The 20,896-nt window shown below is 38.3% G+C and overlaps 1 protein-coding gene across 1 annotated transcript in view; it reads left to right on the plus strand.

Moving 5' to 3' along the window:
* Positions 1-5,628: 5,628 nt before the first annotated feature.
* The window catches only part of LOC126470028 (E3 ubiquitin-protein ligase HUWE1), a 458,288-nt gene continuing 443,020 nt past the window's right edge, over positions 5,629-20,896 (plus strand). Inside the window, exon 1 of the mRNA XM_050097515.1 lies at positions 5,629-5,712. The gene's annotated coding sequence lies outside the window, so the exon portion shown is untranslated. The remainder of the gene's footprint in view (positions 5,713-20,896) is intronic.

The following is a 20,896-nucleotide window of genomic DNA, read 5'->3' on the forward strand; positions in this document are numbered from 1 at the left end:
GAAATTTTAAGCAAAGCCTCAACTTGACACGCACAGCAAACTGTTAAATCAGCCCAAAATTTGTAGATGAGATGAACAAACTTATCCATTGTTCAGTAAGGAATTTGTGTTCAACTCAGACCAATCGGGATTTGAAGAGGAAATACATATGAAAGTTATCCCGGAAATTAGAGGTACCAAGAAAGTTATATCAGTATCAACTACTGTCAATGTCTTAATGCATTTGTACACAACATTGCCAAGTGTTAATATGGGCGGTAAATTTGCTGGAAAGTTACTCATTGTGCTGCAAGAAGGTGGATGTGCTCTGCCCCCCACAATTCTCTCTTTTGTGTGTCATCTTGCAAGGGCAGCAGGGAATACAGGGTGACCAGAAATTAAATATCTATTTTATAGAAACAGTGATGGTACTTGAAATGTTTGCTATGATATCGCTTTATTAATTATTACTTTCAACATGTTCACCATAACTATCACAACACACATTTTTCAGCAGTGGTGTGAAACACATTCTGAAGCATTACTAATGTTATGGCAGTAGCAGCTTGTGTAATGCAGTTCCTGAGCTCCTGCAATGTCATAATGCATCAGGTGAACACACATTGTTTGATAAATCCCCACACAAAAGACCCATCAGTGTGAGGTAAAGGGAACATGCTGCCCACAGCAAGGGGCCTGCGTGTCCAACCCATTTCCCAGGGAATGTGAATTCAGGAACATGCAAACATCTAAGGCATAATGAGATGGTGCCCCATCCTACTGAAAGTGAACAGTGTTCTGACACCCATCCTCAATAAGCTATGGCAACAGAAAATCTTGTGAGGATGTCTAGGTACACTGCTACATTTATGGTTTTTCAGCAAAGAAAAACGCTCTTTAAGTTTTATCACTCACGATTCCAATCCAAGCATTAACCATGGGAGAATCACATGTGACTTGAACATGTTCCATTGGTGGCGTGCTAGCCCAGATAACTCAGTTATGCCTGTTAAACTTTCCACAAATGTGGAAGGTCGCTCGATCTCTGAACAAGATGTTAATCAGGATGTTGCAGTCTTCATGTGCACATTCCTACATGCTCTGCAAAGTCTTCTTCATGCAGATGGTGGAGAACATGCAGGTGGTATAGGTTCTTCTTTACGGTAAACTGCAACATCTTGTGTATCATCGAACAAAGAATGTTCAATTCCTTTAACAGACGCCATACTGGTTTTGCACACCTTTCAATGGATGTCCTAATGGAAGTTGACAGACGTCCTTGTCCAGGCTCCCTTGCCAATGATGCAGTGTGCCTGAGCTTGTTTGCCGATTTGCGGATTGTTTTACCGGAGGGACCATCATAATGGAATTTGTGGTGACATCTCATCCAAATGTCATCATACAAACGACCTCTGTAGCCTCCACGTTACAACAATCGCCTTCTCTTCTATGCTAAACAACATGCACATTCATCCTGTAAACAATGAAACACATGTTTAATTGTTAACATGAGATTAATGCAGGATATCAACCAATAAAATACACATAAAATATGTTAAATGTACCAGCAACGATCTACCATATACAACCTGCACACAAAGTGAGCGTATCTACAAAATAATACATAATTACTGGACACCATGTATTTATGTCACAGCAAGACAGAGTAGGAAAATGAGCATAAGAGAGCAACAACTATGGTATGAGCATTGTTTTTCGCATATAACTGGTAAAAATAATTGCTTTTGCTTGATTCCTAGTCTGCATATAAGAATCATACTCCTTTAGAGCAAACTATCCCAGCTGAAAAGAGTGTGACATTGCATTTTATACCACCTGAAACCAATGGACAAACTCAGCCTCTGGATGTTTGTTTTCTCCGTGCCTACAAAACATATTGTTACATTATCTGCAGCTACACCTTAAAGGACAGCCAGTTTCATGATAATCTCCACAACAGACAGTCTCACATTCAGTGGGGGATACAGAAAAACTAAGGGGGCGCTAAGGATATCTTGAGCTATCTTTACTTTTATCATAATAAAATAATAATCAAGTCACATGTAAAGTTTAAGAAAGTTTTATTTAAACTGATTATACACGTATACAAGACAATGACATCCTGTGGTATAAAAAAGTTACAATTGTGGTTTTCTTCCTTAAATGAGGAATTCTATGTGCCTATTCTTCCTGGCAAATTGGTTAATTGCATCGTCAATAGGACAATCAATGTCATGGTGAGTGTTCAACAGAGCTAAGGCTTTGAGTCGATCCTCCTTCATTGTCGACCTCAGCCATGTCTTTGTACGCTGCAATGTTGAAAACTTCTTTCTACTGTAGCAACAGATGCAGGCAGACAGGTACATATTTTGTACAGCGTGTGCAAAGTACGATAGTCAGATCTAGGACAAACAGACAGCACTTGCATAACAGAATCGTGATCATTAAGGGCGTTTATGCTTGTTTGCTTGTACTGAAGAATCCCTCCCATTAGTCTATTCTTAATCACAAAGAGTGATTCTTCTTAAAGGAATGGTAGTTCAATTAAGCAATGATTCAATTTATGTGCTAGATCATGTTTCAGTAGTTGCAAGGGCAAAAGTATGTTGAATTTTAAATGATAATTATTTTCTTCAATAAAACGTCTCTTATATCAGTCGTAATGTGGTGCAGTGTTGGAATAAAAACAGTTCTTTTCCAGTATGTCATAGCATCATCATTATGATCACAGTTTTCACTGTCTCTTTGTCTGCCTGTAAGATGAGGAACACTCATCTCCACGTCTTATAACAAAATTTTTACTGAGAAATTACTTTGAATTTCTATTATTAATACTCCACAATTAACTGACCACTCTCACTCTTGTGTAATCTTCACACTTGCACTTGCTACAACTAGGACTTTTTACTTATTCGTTCTTCTGTCTTAATATTTCTGCTTCTGAATGTAAACTAGCTTCCTATTTGGCGAATAGTCTGTATTTATAACGCTACGTATCGAAGGTTTTCTGTACAAGAAAACAGTAGAAAATTCGCGACTTTTTTCGAACAAATGGCAGACGGAATAACTTATCAAGATCATTAGAATGGCCGCGACTCTTCTCGAAGGTATGCATTAGATATCTATGTGTCAGACGGAAACGTATAAAATACGATGACGCTGACGGGAGTGCTACATAGGAAAGTAAAACCACCCAATAACTCGATTCGCACCCCCCATAAGTATCCGCCACTGGTTGCATGTCATCACATTCCATCTGTTACCATCACCCTGTTACACCAATATGATTCCATATGCATTCTTTGAGAATGGATACCTTGCTGAACGTCCTACATAGTTTGCAACTCCCATAGAGTTCGCCTTCGTGACGATTGTATTGCGTCATTTTTCATTTGGTGTTCATGGTGCAAGTTAATGGTTTCTTTTGAACATTTCTTGAATCTTGACGATCTCCAGTTTTTGAAGTGTAATACATACACCCCATAGAGTGTTGGCTTCTGCACCTCCTAAAAACTCAGTTTCTGTCACCCTCCTGATGCATATTGTCTGTCATTAGCACCTAATATTCTTAATGCAACACTTCCAAAGGAGCCTTACTGAAGACTGAACTTGTGACATCACACTTAAGTATTTCCTTGTCATACTGTGGTTGTGATTGGTACCATCCATTTGGACATGTTACCACAGACCTGGAAGGAAATTGCATTAGCACAGGGGCCCATGTGGAAAAGTTTTGATATCATGATGTATTTTTTCTAAATTATAACAACTTAGTTTTGAGAAGGAAATAGGGTTTTTCATTGTAGACACAGTGTACAATCACTTAATTAAAAGGAACTAAATAATCAGTTTTCTCAGTGTTAACTGTAAGATGTCTGGTTTGACAAACAACACTCTACTAATGAGATATTTTGTTACCCTCATTAAAGGCATTTGTATACACAGTAGCAATTATCCAAAGCGAAATCTAAAAAAAATGCAGAAAGAAGGGAAACATGTACAGTGTGAATACAACTTGTATTTCAATATCAGTTTCACTTTATGCTATTTTATCGCTACAGTTTCTTAATTACAAAAGCCTACAGGTAAAAATTAGAATAAGATATGTGAAAAAAGATGTGAGATTATTTGAATATATGGTTATTTGACTTATTAGCAGCTGAAATGTATAAGGAAGTAATAATATTACAACTGTTAATCTTTACACTAGTTTGTAATTTTGGAATTCCTTCTACTGATGACATGTAGAAACATAATTAATGGTACAATTTTTTCTGTTCCTACAATCTTACATGCATTTTCACACAAATTGGTAAAACTTCTAATCATATTTTTTTACAAGCCACTCTTCATTTCTATTATGAAGATCTTGCTCTCGCTTCAGTATTATTTCATTATGATCTTTCCCAGATTCAGATTCAGTTTGTTTAGTTAAATAATGTGGCATGTTGGTGAAAATTACTCGAGTCGCACCCACATGTAATTTTAGTTGAATTCTTGGATACTTTGGCTCATGTACTTGCAAATCTCGAAAAGTATTAATTCTTATCAATGTCCACTTCTTCCAAATGTTTCACGTAGACTGCAGATCTAATGGAAATTAGCTACTTTTTCCTCGGAATTGCTCTGTGGACAACTGGAATACCATGTTTTTGCTCTTACCACCACTGTATTGACAACTGTTTGAGTATCCTTAGAAGATTAATTTGTATGGCATCTGAAAAAGGTTATTTCGTAAGTTATAATGCATATTTACTATAAGTAGTGCAACTTTTTACTGGAATGTTACAGCTATACACTTTATTGAATGTCTTCACAGCCTCGCACTATCATTTAATATCGTATCTTGATTTTAAAAAAGTCAGTAGATAACTCACCTTTACAGACAGAGCAACAGTCTTTGTAGTCTAGGAGAAACATTTTACCCGACATATCTTTCAACAATTGATGACAAAACGATCGCAATTCGCATTTCCTTGGCTTCAGCACTTCATCGGCAGTAGGCCATCTTCACAGCACAGCCATTTTTATGACTCCGTCTTGGGTAAAGTCGGCTGTGGGAATAATTTTGCCAATGTCTCACTTTGTTATGCCTTTTCATTCTGACAAATAATTCAGCAACATCTCATCATTACTGCCTGATTCTATAGCCATATCAGACTATTCTTCTTTAGAGGAATTTTAAGAAACGCCAAATACAACCGAGTAAATTTGTATTTTGTGATATTAATAAGTAAATGTAATGATGAAGTCTATTGCATGTACGAATGCTGAATAACTGATAAAGAATCAGAATCGAACTTGTTCTCCAGATACCCTATCAAAAACATCCTGAAGTCGCTAATTAAACTATTGCGAGTTAATCGCGCGCTGGTGCAACGTGTTTACAGTGCTATTTCAGCAAAAGAGGTTATCCGGCTGTTATCCCAAGATTGTACAACAGGCCCTGAAATTCGTACGTTAAGCCTAAGCATAGCCTGGAGTTTCACGTCAATGGCTATACACAAGTGCACGAGGCAACCTTCGTAGTTGTACTATACTTATACGGTCCGTCTTCATTACCATAGTACAACGTGAAGATCTTTGCACCACAAACAGCTGTTGTGCTTCACAAAAGGCCAAAGATTCATAACCATTTCTGTCATGATGGTGGATTTGAGTATGTAGATGTTGTTGATAGAGTTGGTTGTGCAGACGGGGTTTGGTGTCTCAACAATGATTCAAAATTTCTAGGTAAGAGAGCGGCTGTCCAGTGTTTACTGACAATTTTCTATTTGACAATAATAAGAACAAAAAAATCATTTATTTGGAATCTAAAGTTTGAAACAAGTTGCTGTTCTGTCTAGTATACCAATATGGCTGCAAAGGGACGGTTAGTTAACTGTTTGATTTCGTTTCGCCATTAAACATCAGGACTCATAGTTGACAAATCTCTTTGATTAGAGTGTCTATGAAAGGCCGGCAGACGTAAGGACGCCATTACAAGTCACTGATATAACTTATAGTCAGTTTGTTTAGGTCAGTGTCTCGTTGCTCGCGCAGAGGAATACGAACATCGTTGTCTATTTTGTTTGTGGTCCTGCAAGACTTAACCAGTCTCCGTTATATGTTTGGAGGTTAACCGTGGACTGTAGTTGTGAAAATAACCGAACCAAATTGAATGTCGTGTTAACCGTACGCTTAAAGTTTCTGAACGAGGACTGCAAAGCTGTCTTAATTGAAGAATGCATCGTAGTGAGTTATTAATAAGTAGTTACTACGGGCCCTAGTGAGGAGGCGGTGCTTTGAACTATAGGTAGACATCAAATTAATTGCAGCGTTGCACAGTCTTTACCGTTATTAAATTTTTGCACTAGGCTTATGTGTGTGAAAAGAGGGGAGGTAGTGAATATTGATGTATATGCTAACACACGTTATTGCCCAATCTGACTGTCTAGTATTTTTCTGTGAATGTATCGGTTTCCATTAATAATTTTGTGCAGTTCACCTAATGGCCATATCGTACAACAGGATTTGGTTGTGTTGGCGCAGGTTCTGCTATTATTATAAATTTCACCGCCAGAAATATTGGAAATGCAGCAGTCCCAAAGAAATTAAATCAAAGGCTTTGGCACGGCTGTTACTTAGTATTGATACATGTAGAAATGTTTTCTGGTTTCTTGCTGGGGTGACTCATAAATCAGTAAACTGAATACTTCACTAAGGAAACTATGCTTTAACACCTGCTTGGCTTGCTTGCAACCTGGAAGTAATTAAACGCTTTAATGTGCAATAGGTTTTCGAGTGTTTTCATACTGATACTATCAGCAAACCACTTAACTTTGAGCCTTGTTTGTAGTCTTTCCTATTTTGTTTTCTGTAAACTCTGTCCCTATTGCAAGAACCCTTAACTGAGAATCAGACCTAAATTGATCTATTTTTTTCTATTGTGGCATGCATAAAAAATCAATCTAATTATGAACTGATAGAAGTTAATCTCGTACAGTATCCTGAAACAGAAGAATCTGTGTTGCTGCTCAGAAAGAGAAGTTGGCAGCTGTGTTGCCCATGATACTCTTCAGAATATTCCTCATGTAATAGTTTTGGGTTCTTTTTGAAATTCATTGTTAATTACCCTGTTTTGTAGCGTAGGGAACTGGTATTTAGTTTGTGTATGATGGAGCAGAACTGTGCAGTTACTAGGTGCCTTGGATGACAAACATATTTTAATGTTTAGCATAGTGAGCCAGGTATCTGTAACCTGGAAATACCATTTAACACAAGTTCTTATGTATTCTGGTTTTGTCCTTGTAAATCCTAGTTTTGATTATGATTAAAATAGGAGCTATTACAGCATATAAAATTTGTATCAAATTTGATACTTCATCTATAATATTTATATATAAAGAAAATAATGTATGATATTGAATACCCTATAAAATTGTGATAACCTATTACTGATAATGAACCAGAATTATGCAATAATGTATTGGGTGAAGCACTTAAATATTAATGGATGAAATCTAATTAAAGTAATATTGTGTGTACAAGGTCTAAATTATGCCACAAAACATATATAATGGAGATAGTTCACAATTTCAATAAGTGAACTTTCACTCCAAACAATTACAATAAGTAGTTTCAAAAATGTTTGCTCTTTCTTTACTCATCAGGATGACATTGGTTTGATGAGTATCAATACAAGTTAGTGTGCTCTGATAAAATTTTTTGGTATGTTAGCTAGATATTACCTTTAGTTGACTTAAAAGTTGACAATACTGTATGTTAGTTGTTACTGTGGATAAAACTGCGAACACTGAACTTATTATGTGAGCTCAGTGTTTGGTGTTATTTGAATCCATGAGACACATTTGTGACTACGTTTCAGTTGGTGGAAAGAACCATTGAGTTAGACCTTTTCTACCTCCCATGCTCCCACACGACAGTATAGAAATGTTTGGTACTGTGACTTGGTCTCAATTTGACTGACTTATTGTAACAATTTGTATACAGAAAGAAATATTCCTGTGATCTTTCTATCTGTTTTTAATGAAGCACATATCTTTGAGTAATCTCACTGATGGCATTTACAGCACTTTTCCACGTTGGAATTCAAACTGGTGCTTAAAATGTTGTCTGTTACCATAAGAAACTTTATAAATTTCATTTGTTCTAATCTTTTCATGCATCTTAAGGAAGACTGGCAGAATATAGTGGCAGTTCTCTATGTCTTCTGTTGATACCTTTTTGAATAATGATTTTATCTTGGCATATTTCAGTTTAATTGATAACAAAACATTTATTTAATGCAAGGTTTCCAGAATTTAATTAATGACAAGGAATGTTATGTTTTTACATTAGTATCTTCAACAGTACAATTGATAAAGACCATAAAAGCAAATTTATAAAACCATTAATGTTCACTGGTAGGGTGAATTGACTGCTTTTATTTATGAGAGAGAGAGAACCAATTAATAATATGCAATGATTCTCATGTTTTCATTGAAAGTGGTCTCGGTACAAATTTACTTTGTTTTATAATAAGAAAATTTCAGGTGTGCAAAAATAGTAGTAAAACTGAATCACTATGGGAAACACACAAACATAATTTCATTTCTCAGTTGAAACTGGTGGGAATTGTAGACTGTATACTTTGTGATACCATAGGAACACCAAAATTAACAAAGAATAGGCTTAAAGACAATTAGGACTTCCTGATACCTGCAGTTTAAAGAAATAATTACATTTGAATGTTGTTATGTTCTTTTATTAATCCGAAATCGGCTGGTTTTATTAAACAGCCATGCTCACAATATAATGTACAGATATCTTTGAATCGGGTATTTAGGATATGGAAAGTAGTTAGAGATAAATAAAATGTAGAAGTCCACCACAGTGAACTTCCTTAACATTGCAGATGCTTATTGAATTACAGTGTTAATTATAAAATAACCAAGCACATTTATTTTAAGAAGTTCTGCTACAGAAAGTTCTTTAGTTATTCTGCAGAAAGTTTGTTAATTCAATTTTCAGCTCCACATTACCTAAAAGACAGGTAATATGCTCTGGCAAGTTGTTGAATACAGGTGTTCTCTTGTATGATTCTTTAGTGTAGTAATTTTAGCTGCTTGATGTTTTGTAAAGTTTTCTTCTTGTTTTGTCCTCTTGTTCCATATAAGTTTCACTATTTTTTTAGCAAAGAAAAATAGCTGCCTTTTCAGAAACAATACTGGAAGTATACTTTTCTATGTTATATTTGCAAAAGGACCATGTTTGTACTTTTACAAAGCAGATAGGTTACTTGTGTATTAGAAATGGAAGATCCAAAGTATGGCCCTATTTCTTGATAGTACTTTAGTAATAACAAAACCAGCAGCAGTATTTGAGTCCACGTCGTTTATTCTTTTTAACACATGCTAAAACTTCGGCACCAAATGGGGGCATCTTCAAGCCCAAGTGTAATCTGCCATTCTTTACCGTTTTCGTGTGAAGTGGATAGAATTGTATGCAGCAGGCAAAAATTAACTGGTCTTCGTACCTTCTGTGGCAATAACAAGCCCAGCGTTGTCAGATAATGATGACAGTATTGGCAAAAGCGTAGTTTTATCAAATTTTGTAATTGGGATGTGTGAAAAAGTGTCAGTGGTTGAATTCTAAAAGTTCCATAATTAGTTTTAATTTAAAATTTTTATTTGGACTCTCATATTGTACCAATGGGATGGAGAAATAACAAGAAATTGTGTAAGCTATTTGTGTTGTTGGAGTAAATTGTCAATGTAGTCTCCTTATCCATGGATTCCATCTGAGGAATGCTCAAGTTTGCACTCAGTTTATCAACTCTTGAAAATAAACTTGATTTTTCTTTAAAGAATCAACTTACATGGAGTTTGTATATACAAATAATTTGTTTAGGAGATGTCATGTGTACTGTCCATAGCACATTAAAAGTGATTGTGCATATGAAATATACCTCTTAAGCTGTAGATCAGGAATAGAAAATGTGCAGTTGCATAGTTTTTGTCCAGTGATTTCTTGACTACTATGTACTAGATGTTTTTGGTCAGGTTCCTGTAGTTCGGTACAGTGTACTCAAGAGTTTTTTAAACTGCATTTCTCATAATCCTTATTGTTGATTCAAAATTGTAAAATTCGCCAACTTGCCATAGCCTATAATACTTAACTAGGTGACAACTGTTTGTTACATGCAAATTTATGTAGCACTCTTTGTGTCACTGAATAGGTTAGTTCCATAACATTTTTTAATTTTGTATCTGAGTTGTACCTGTAACATGAATTAGGACTGGAATTTGCACATAGTGTAGCCTACCAGTGGCATCTATAGTTTTACACTGTAGGAAACACGCTAATAAGCCAAAACATTATGACCACTGCCCATCGTGATGGTGGATGCTGCCTGGTGGTGTTGAGGACACGTGACCTGGTAACAAATGTAAGTGGAGCAGACAACAATGGGGTCAACCTGGCAAATATAAGGGCTGCAAATGGGGAATACATTGAGATATGCGACTTTGAAAAAGGCAGGTTATTGTTAAGCGTAGCCTGTGAATGAGTATCTTGAAAATGGTGCAGCTGGTTAGAATGGCCATGTGCTACTGTTATGAGCATCTATTGAAATAGATAGGGCAGTGAAACTACCAATAGGTGCCAATTGATTTGACTTCTGTGACTCCTCATAGAATGTGAGGTTCGGAGGCTTGTCTGCTCTGTAATGAAGGATAGGTGGTGATTTGTGGCATCTCTGCCGAATGCTGGTTCATGCTTGATGTTTCAGATCACACTGTTCATCATACATTGTTAAATGTGGAGCGCCACAGCAGACCACCCAACTTATTCACATGTCGACGCAACATCGTCATAAATTATGCTTGCAGTGGGCACAGGACCATTGGGATTCGACCATCGATCAATGGAAATGTGTTGGCTCTTCAAGTGAATCACATTTCTCCTGCACTAGGTCAATGTCATCTCCACAGTCAATGGACTGAACAGTGGATCAAAATGTGCAGCACACCATGGACGAAGGCTGATGGGAGCAGTAGTATGCTATGGGAGAAATTTTGCTGCACTTGCATGGGAGCTGTGATAGTAATCAAAGATACACCGGCAGCTGCAAACCACCTGTGCCCCTTCAAGCTTGATGTCTTCACCAACGGCGATGAGCATTATAGTGAACTGGCATCAATGTCTTGGTGACAAAATTGCTGTCGGGCACCATCACTGCGTACACAAATCAGTGGCTTGTTATTTACGTGAATTATATGACCTGTGTGTATAGACCTCTGATGCCATATTCCTCCACAAACCTGCTGGATCCAATATGCAGAATCAGTGGTGTATTTCATTCCAAAGATGGACAAACAAGCTATTAAAGCAGGCGGTCATAATGTTTGCTCATCAGTGTAACTATGTGGAACTGATGGACAGCATTGGCTTTCTTAGGTAGTGATCGGTTCCAAGTAAAAAAAACTTGGCAAACTATCTAAATTTTAGAAATTTTCATGACTGAAGCTTAATATTAATTGTGATAGTGTGCATTAGGTGCCTGTCCCCTGTAGAATTAAAAAAAGTATTCAACTGTAGTGTCCTAATTACTTTCGTGTCATTTCTTTTATGTTTATTACTTGTACCTTGTTTGTTACATTGAAGAAAAGCATGTAAAGAAAAAAGCAGTTTTTTCTTTTTAAGTTTTATTTATTTACTTATTTGTCCTTTGACCCTTTGGCCCAACAGCTGTGACATGCAGATATATTAGAGATAATACACATACATACTTAAAAATGTACATAGTGGAATAGGATTAGGTGAGGATATGGCAGGAAGTTAGCCATTGCCAACCATAGCACATGTAATGGTAAGCACTTTAGACAACAAAACTTATATTTATATGAAGGGATTACACATTTTTGTACCGTAACATAGAAATTTACCCTCTTACTAGAGTTTCTCGCACCTTTGACAAGGAGAGGTCCTTAGCACTGGGGTCAACTTTCTGAAACCATCTGAATAGTGATGTAGGTTAAGGTCGCAAGTATCACAACCTGTTGCCATTTGCCCGAGTGGGCCCTTGTTTGTGCCTAATCATAAAAAAATTGGAATGTCATGTGACACTCAATAGCTTTTAAAAAGTGATGTTATGCACTGATTGTATAGCTTAATGGTTAACTTAGTCCTGCATGTTGTGGGTTCAGATCCTACCAGGAGCACTCAATTTTTTTATTTTTAAGTCTTTATTGAAATGACTGATAGTTATTTTTATTCAATTAATTGGATTGAATGATTTTTTTATTTCTATGTCTTTGTCATCTTATCATTGATTAACTTTATTTGTTCTAATTTTTCTTCCTGTCGTTCTTTTTACACTTTGCACCTTTGTTCAGTTGAATTTAATTATGAACAACGTTGGAAAAGGTAGATTGCTACTTACTCTAAAGATGTGTTAAGTTGCAGACGGGCACCATTAAGTAATACAAAGTTTTCCGCCACAGCCTTCATCAGAGAGAGAGAGAGAGAGAGAGAGAGAGAGAGAGAGAGAGAGAGAGAGAGATAGATACACCAGTCATTCACACGAACAAGCACACAAACTGCTAACTCCAGCAGCTCAGGCCACTGCACAGTCAATATAAATAGTTGTCTTTTATGTTTTAACTGAGAGATTAGCATTTTCATATACTTAAATATTATGCTAAATAAATAAACACAAGAAACTCTAAGGAATTCAAAAAGTTAGAGCATTGATTGAAATGATATGTAAAAGGAATAGAAACAAAACAATTATGTTTGAAAATAGAGTAAAAACAATGATCAGCCATTTCAACAAAGATTTCAAAATATTAATTTTAAAGCACGTGATAAGATTTGAACCCACAAACTTTTGCATATGAGGAATGTCCGTACCCATTAAGTTAGACAATTTGTCCATCATTCCTTTTTTAAAGCTGTAGAGGATCATGAAATTGTGAAAAAAAAATTTTTTTTTTCAGTTACTTGCCAACGAGGGCCCAATATGGTGAATGAATGGTTGCGGGGTGTGATACCACTGCTGAGACCTTTCCTTGAGAGTACCACTGGAGTCATAAAGACCACATAATTAAAAGAAAAAATGTTTTCCACTTTCATGTGTGTTTTCTGTCTACAGAACTTTTTTTTGGGGAGCATCATCCATTTTCTTCGCCTCTGCTCTTATCCTGCTGACTTTTCTGTGCTGACTTTTGTTTTGCCTGTACTACAGATGTTCTCAACTAAAGAATGAAATTATCTTCTTTCGTAGACAGTTTCCTTCTTCCAATCAGGATTAAAGTCCATCCAAATTATGAAAGCATTTCAAACTCCAATACACAAAGTATTATAAAAAATAAACATGGATCATCATCTTGTCATACTTGCTGTAGGGTAGGTCCTGAGTAATTTGTCCATTGCCTGAATCTGATTTAGTGGCATTATAGTTCACAATAACAGGTTTTGCTACTTCACCCACTTCCTCTTTGAAATAGACAACAGTGACACTGTCTTACGCTTTTTGAGCAACAGGAGACTATTTTTTCTTGTTGTTTCTAGCAGTTTCCTGTTTTTGTTCAAATTCCTCTGTCATATCAAAACTTTGAAGCAAATTATCTGTTGAGATTTTTCTGCCACTCTTGGATAAATTTTCTGTTAGTTTCAGCTCTATATTTTTTCCTTAATTTATTTCTTTAGGCTGCTCTTCATCCTTTGCTGTGTACACCTGCAGGTTTGTGACATAATTAGAGCTGTCATATGAGACTCATATCATGATTCCATTTTATGAGGGGAAGTTGTTCAACTGTCATATTCTCATGTGGTTTGTATGCATCATATAATGTGCTTACCCACTGTTCAAATTTATCCCTTATAGGAACCAAATCATCAGTGCTAAGATTTGTCACCAATGCAGTGCTTCATCAAACCAAATACACCATGATATTTCTGTAAACCAGTCCGTAGCCAAAGAATACTAAAAATATGTTGACTGTGTTCTTAGTTCCACTAATTTGCTACGCCCTCATCCTAACCTTTGTACAATCCTGTTTGTATAAGCAGGCCAAGAAAGCAATCAAATTCTTGAAACTTGGTAGAGCACTTGCCCGTGAAAGGCATAGGTCCTGAGTTCGAGTCTTGGCCCGGCACACAGTTTTAATCTCCCAGGAAGTTGAATATCAGTGCACAATCCGCTGCAGAGTGAAAATCTCATTTTGGAATCAAATTCTTCTCTATCAAGATCAGTCCATTGGTTCCTGAAAGTAATGTTGCTCTTTTTGGTGGTTCACTTAAGTATTTTGGAAAATTGTGGGCTTTATAAATATTTCAAATGCTGGCTGCACAGTATTGGCATTCCTTACACTATTCTGTATACTATATCGAGCTGTCATCAGTGTTTTGTGGTGACTGCCTCTCATGGGTTTCTTTCCCATTTCAGGACCTGAAAACAGTTTCTATTTTATTTACTTAATTACATCTTACTACTACTACTACTACTACTGCTCTTGTAAAAATTGGTAGAGGAGGTATACTTACTTGAAAACATTCTGATTTGAGATGCCATCAACATCAGGAAAGTTTCCAAATGTCCATTATTGGAATACTCGGCTGATTCACTGCTTTCAGAAATAGTAGCATCTTCATTGTCACCTGATGATTTTTCACCTAATTCATCTTCTTCATTCAAAATTGCTTGTTAAAATACTACTACAGGACTACTAAAACTTGTTTCACTCATAACATAATTTTGCGGTACACAGAGGCAAAACCTTGACATCTGAGGCAATACACAACATCAGCTGAAGTGAGATACCTTAACAGTGGGTACAAAAAAAAGGAGTATTTTCTTTGGTGCAGGTGTTTCTTATAGCAGCTTTTCAATTTTCCAGTCATAATATTGTTTTCATAATGTTACACTTAAAAAAAAGACACAACTTGGTGCAAAACCATGAATAAAATTTAATATGTTGTAAACAGAAAACTGAACAAATGATCATTGGATACAATTGACTCACAGGGAGAGTCATACACACACCTCAACAAAAATTTGGAATATCATGGATTTTACTCCAATGACTTCTTACAGCACACCCACAGGTTTGTACAATCCTTATTTACAATATAAAAATAATTCCTTTTGAAAACAATAACAATTTTTATTAGTTACAAAACAAAGCAGGCTGTCTACTGTGTGTACATCTTGAAAACAAAAACAGTGAAAATCTGTATATCATCATCAATTTTTCGTAGTATGTATGTCCTTCCCACACACAAACGAGTTCTTTCACTCCACAAGGCATGCTGTGGATGAGACCATCAAATTAATCATGGGTATGAGGTCTCACTCCTCAATGGCAGCTTCAGTGAGGTCTTGAAGATTGTCAGGTAAATTCGGACTCTCTACAATGGCCACCTTGAATAGATCCCATGCATGCTCAGTTGCATTCACATGGGGGACTGTGCTGGTCAATGCATTCAGTTGATGTTGCATCTTTGAAGATACTAACACCTTGCATTGTCATCAACTAGGACAATCATTTGTAGAACCTCTTGAAGGTATCAGGAGCCAGTCTAACTGCCATGGATGGGAATTAGAGGGGTCTGCCACCAAGAATGTTACACTTCCACCTGCAAATAGATGGACTTCCTGAATGTATTGGCATTCCTGGTGTTGTCTAGCACTTCTCCAAACCCTAACACATCTAGGGTCCAGTTGCAGACCAGTCCTGGTCATCAGCAAATATGACATTACTTCGCTCTGCAATGGTCTGATGATGTGAAAGAGCCCTGGCCCTACGATTATGTTGTTTCAGTACAAAACTTGTCAGTGGTTTTCTAGAATGAGGACCACCCTGATGTAATCTACATACTGTTTGGTCTGAGATACAAATCCCTGTTGCCCAGAGAAGTCATTTCCAATATTTCTGGCAGTTAATGTTGGGCACCAGCAAGCTGACAGTTGGAGAAAACAATTCTGCATTGGTGTTGTCATAAGAGGACGACCACTGTGAGGTCTATTGTTGACATTTCCCATCTCTGTACTTTCTCCACATCTTAGACACCCCACTTCGAGTGAAGCTGTTGCTTATAATGGACTGTTCACTGTGTGCCACTGCAGCAGTGGTATGTTTGTGACAGAGAAGTAGGATTGACACGTTTTTGACACTTAGTATAAGGATGCGCACTATAAAAGTACGCAATAAAACTGCACCCTGCAATTAATAGTATTGTAGGCCTCCTAAAGGCACTTCATTTTGTGATGTAGAGTCAAGATTGGTATGTTTATCTGAATGTTGGCAGCTCTAGCATAATGCATTCATGGCTCAGTGAGACAGTTAGCAGTCTAGTAGGCAACTGCTTGGTGACAAGGTTTGGTTTGTATCTGGCTTAGTGCAGCTTCTTTGCATTATTCCTTCAATTTTTTTTATCAGTAGAAATCATGGGTTGGGCAGTTTTCTCCGCTCAGGGACTGGGTGTTGTCTTCATCATTTCATCCCCATCCGGTGTGCAGGTTGCCCAATGTGGTGTCGAATGTAATAAGACCTGCACCAAAGTGTCTTACAGTTTATACAAATTATTGTGTTATTTAGAATTTCTGAATTTTCAAAATCAGGTGGTTCACTCCATTAAACCAGAGCTCATCTGATACACTACTGGGTTTGTCCAGTATACTTATAGAATGTCTTGTAAATTTACATTAGAGATTGTATTTCCATATTCATGGTAGAGTATCCAGACATGGTGAAATCCAAAAACCAACTCATTCTTTCACCACAAGACAAATTCTTTTCAGGCACATAACAGTGGAAAATTCTCGTACAGTGAGGAGTAAGAGGATTAATTTTCCATATTTAATCAAAATTGTTTGCAACATAATCCTCATTATTAGTGAAATGAATAAACCAAAGGATTATTTCAGATCTTTTCCTTCTCATTGCATTATAGACCAACTTCCTATGGATATCATCACTGCTCATTATTTTGGCAAGCATTAAATTATACCCAATAAAGACTAGAATTTCTTAGAAACATCTGATTTCCTCAGATGTTATAAGAGGTAAAGCATATCTGTTCATTTCCTTGGTGAAGATATTCATAATTTCACCACCAAAAAATAGGTCAAATGACAACTCCACTACTGGTATCTTGTTGCTGTAAAGGAGAAGTATGAAGCTGTTTGGAGTCGGTTTAAAAATCTCCTTCAGTCCAGGTACCCATTTAATCACAATGCTTATACAGCCTATTCAGAGCTGTCGTGAGCTGCAGTGGCAGTTGTTGTGATACTGGAGCAAGCATTACCTACGGCAGATGAAGTAGGCCTACATCATTTTGCAAGTCTGGTCTCTGTGCATCCTGTGAGTGAGGTAATACACTCCTGGAAATGGAAAAAAGAACACATTGACACCGGTGTGTCAGACCCACCATACTTGCTCCGGACACTGCGAGAGGGCTGTACAAGCAATGATCACACGCACGGCACAGCGGACACACTAGGAACCGCGGTGTTGGCTGTCGAATGGCGCTAGCTGTGCAGCATTTGTGCACCGCCGCCGTCAGTGTCAGCCAGTTTGCCGTGGCATACGGAGCTCCATCGCAGTCTTTAACACTGGTAGCATGCCGCGACAGCGTGGACGTGAACCGTATGTGCAGTTGACGGACTTTGAGCGAGGGCGTATAGTGGGCATGCGGGAGGCCGGGTGGACGTACCGCCGAATTGCTCAACACGTGGGGCGTGAGGTCTCCACAGTACATCGATGTTGTCGCCAGTGGTCGGCGGAAGGTGCACGTGCCCGTCGACCTGGGACCGGACCGCAGTGACGCACGGATGCACGCCAAGACCGTAGGATCCTACGCAGTGCCGTAGGGGACCGCACCGCCACTTCCCAGCAAATTAGGGACACTGTTGCTCCTGGGGTATCGGCGAGGACCATTCGCAACCGTCTCCATGAACCTGGGCTACGGTCCCGCACACCGTTAGGCCGTCTTCTGCTCACGCCCCAACATCGTGCAGCCTGCCTCCAGTGGTGTCGCGACAGGCGTGAATGGAGGGACGAATGGAGACGTGTCGTCTTCAGCGATGAGAGTCGCTTCTGCCTTGGTGCCAATGATGGTCGTATGCGTGTTTGGCGCTGAGCAGGTGAGCGCCACAATCAGGACTGCATACGACCGAGGCACACAGGGCCAACACCCGGCATCATGGTGTGGGGAGCGATCTCCTACACTGGCCGTACACCACTGGTGATCGTTGAGGGGACACTGAATAGTGCACGGTACATCCAAACCGTCATCGAACCCATCGTTCTACCATTCCTAGACCGGCAAGGGAACTTGCTGTTCCAACAGGACAATGCACGTCCGCATGTATCCCGTGCCACCCAACGTGCTCTAGAAGGTGTAAGTCAACTACCCTGGCCAGCAAGATCTCCGGATCTGTCCCCCATTGAGCATGTTTGGGACTGGATGAAGCGTCGTCTCACGCGGTCTGCACGTCCAGCATGAACGCTGGTCCAACTGAGGCGCCAGGTGGAAATGGCATGGCAAGCCATTCCACAGGACTACATCCAGCATCTCTACGATCGTCTCCATGGGAGAATAGCAGCCTGCATTGCTGCGAAAGGTGGATATACACTGTACTAGTGCCGACATTGTGCATGCTCTGTTGCCTGTGTCTATGTGCCTGTGGTTCTGTCAGTGTGATCATGTGATGTATCTGACCCCAGGAATGTGTCAATAAAGTTTCCCCTTCCTGGGACAATGAATTCACGGTGTTCTTATTTCAATTTCCAGGAGTGTATTTCTTCTCCGTATGAAGTTTGTAACTTCTGCAACAGCAAGAAATTGTCTTTGAGTAAGATTGTCTGGAATTCCTCCTCTGTCCTCATCCCAGTATCATCTGGCAAGATGTTTGGTTTAGGTGGGGCAATAAAAATATCTTGCACATTTTTATCTCCAGAATCTCAGCCAATCCAATCCTCTAAAAGAAAAATTCAGCTGTTATTATTATGGCTGCAGAAAATAGTTAAAATTAAGTTGCCAATTATTCTCAGTAATGGACTGCTACTCACAACTTAATACACAGGAATGAAAGAACAGATGTGACACAATCCTTAAATAAGCATAACAGGATTATAGAAGTTCACTGTTGTCCAATAAATCAATAATAGTGCATGATGTGTTGGCAAATGTGCCAACACCTTGTAGATAGAGGAGGCCGAAATGCACGCTATCTAACGCAGACGGGCGTGAATTCTGGAACAGAATAAGTAGTGAATTCTAATAAGAAAAGTATGCAGCTCCTCGAATACTTAACTTTTATCTATCCTTGTTGGTTTACAACGGTCTTGATGAGACATTTCATACGATAACTATCAAACTATGTAAGGCTAATGGCGCCTTGCTAGGTCGTAGCCATGGACTTGGCTGAAGGCTATTCTAACTGTCTGCTCGGCTAATGAGCGATGCTTCGTCCGTGTAGTCGCTAGCAAAGTCGTCCGTACAACTGGGGCGAGTGGTCTTCCGTATCTCGAGACCTGCCTTGTGGTGGCGCTCGGTCTGCGATCACACAGTGGCGACACGCGGGTCCGACATGTACTAAATGGACCGCGACCGATTTAAGCTACCACCTAGCAAGTGTGGTGTCTGGCGGTGACACCACAGTGCACTGTTGTACAATATAACATTACTGCAATGCTGAACACTAATGATTTTGGTTTTACTGGGAGAGTTTGTTTATACTAAGTGGAGTATTAGGTGTTGGTGGTGATGGTGTTCTTAAGTCTGAAGACTGGTTTGATACAGCTCTCCATGCTGCTATATCCTGTGCAAGCCTCTTCACCTCTGAATAATTACAGCAACATACATGCTTCTGAATGTGCTTACTGTATTTATCTCTTGGTCTTCCTCTATGATTTTAACCTCCCACATTTCCCTCTAATAATAAACTGGTGAGCCCTTGATGTATCAAATGCAGTGTAACAACTGATCCCTTCTTCTGCCCAGGTTTTACCATAAATTTCTTTACTCTCCCATTCTATTCAGTACCACCTCATTAGTTATGTGATCTACCCATATAACCTTCAGCATTCTTCTGTTGCAACGTGTTTCAAAAGCCTCGTCTCTCTTCTTGTGTAAACTGTTTATCGTTCATATTCCACTTCCATGCATAGCTTCACTCCATAAAAATGCTTTCAGAAAAGACTTCCCGACACTTAAATTTATATTCAGTGTTAACAAATTTCCCTTTTTCCTAAACTCTTTTCTTGCCATTGCCAGTCTTCATTTTATATCCTCTCTACTTCAGCAATCATGTTATTTTTCTACCTAAATAGCAAAACCCATCTACTTTCAGAATCTCATTTCCTAATCTAATGCTCTCAGCATCACCTAATTTAATTAGGCTACATTCCTTTACCTTTGTTTTGCTTGTGTTGTTCATCTTACATCCTCCTTTCAAGACTCTGTCCATTCTGTTAAACTGCTCTTCTAAGTCCTGTGTTATCCCTGACACAATTACAATGTCATTGGCAAGCTTCAAAGTTTTTATTTCTTCTCCCTGAACTTTAATTCCTATTCCCAATTACTCCTTGGCTTCCTGTACTGCTTGCTAAATGTATAGATTAACATCAACAATACACTACGACTGTGTGTCACTCAATTCTCAACCACTGCTTCCCTTCTATGCTCCTTAATTCTTGTAACTGCTGCCTGGTTTCTGTACAAGTTGTAAATGGGCTTTAACTCCCTGTATTTTACCTCTGCTACCTTCAGAAGTTCAGACAGAATATTCCAGTCAACATTGTCAAAAACTTCCTTGACATCTACAAATGCTATCAATACAGGTGTGTTTCCGTTTCTTCTAACTGTCTTCTAAGATAATGTCGTAGGGTCAGTATTACTTCACTTGTTCATTTCTTCAGAATCCAAA

Source organism: Schistocerca serialis, chromosome 3 (assembly GCF_023864345.2).
Source record: "Schistocerca serialis cubense isolate TAMUIC-IGC-003099 chromosome 3, iqSchSeri2.2, whole genome shotgun sequence".
Classification (NCBI taxonomy): domain Eukaryota; kingdom Metazoa; phylum Arthropoda; class Insecta; order Orthoptera; family Acrididae; genus Schistocerca; species Schistocerca serialis.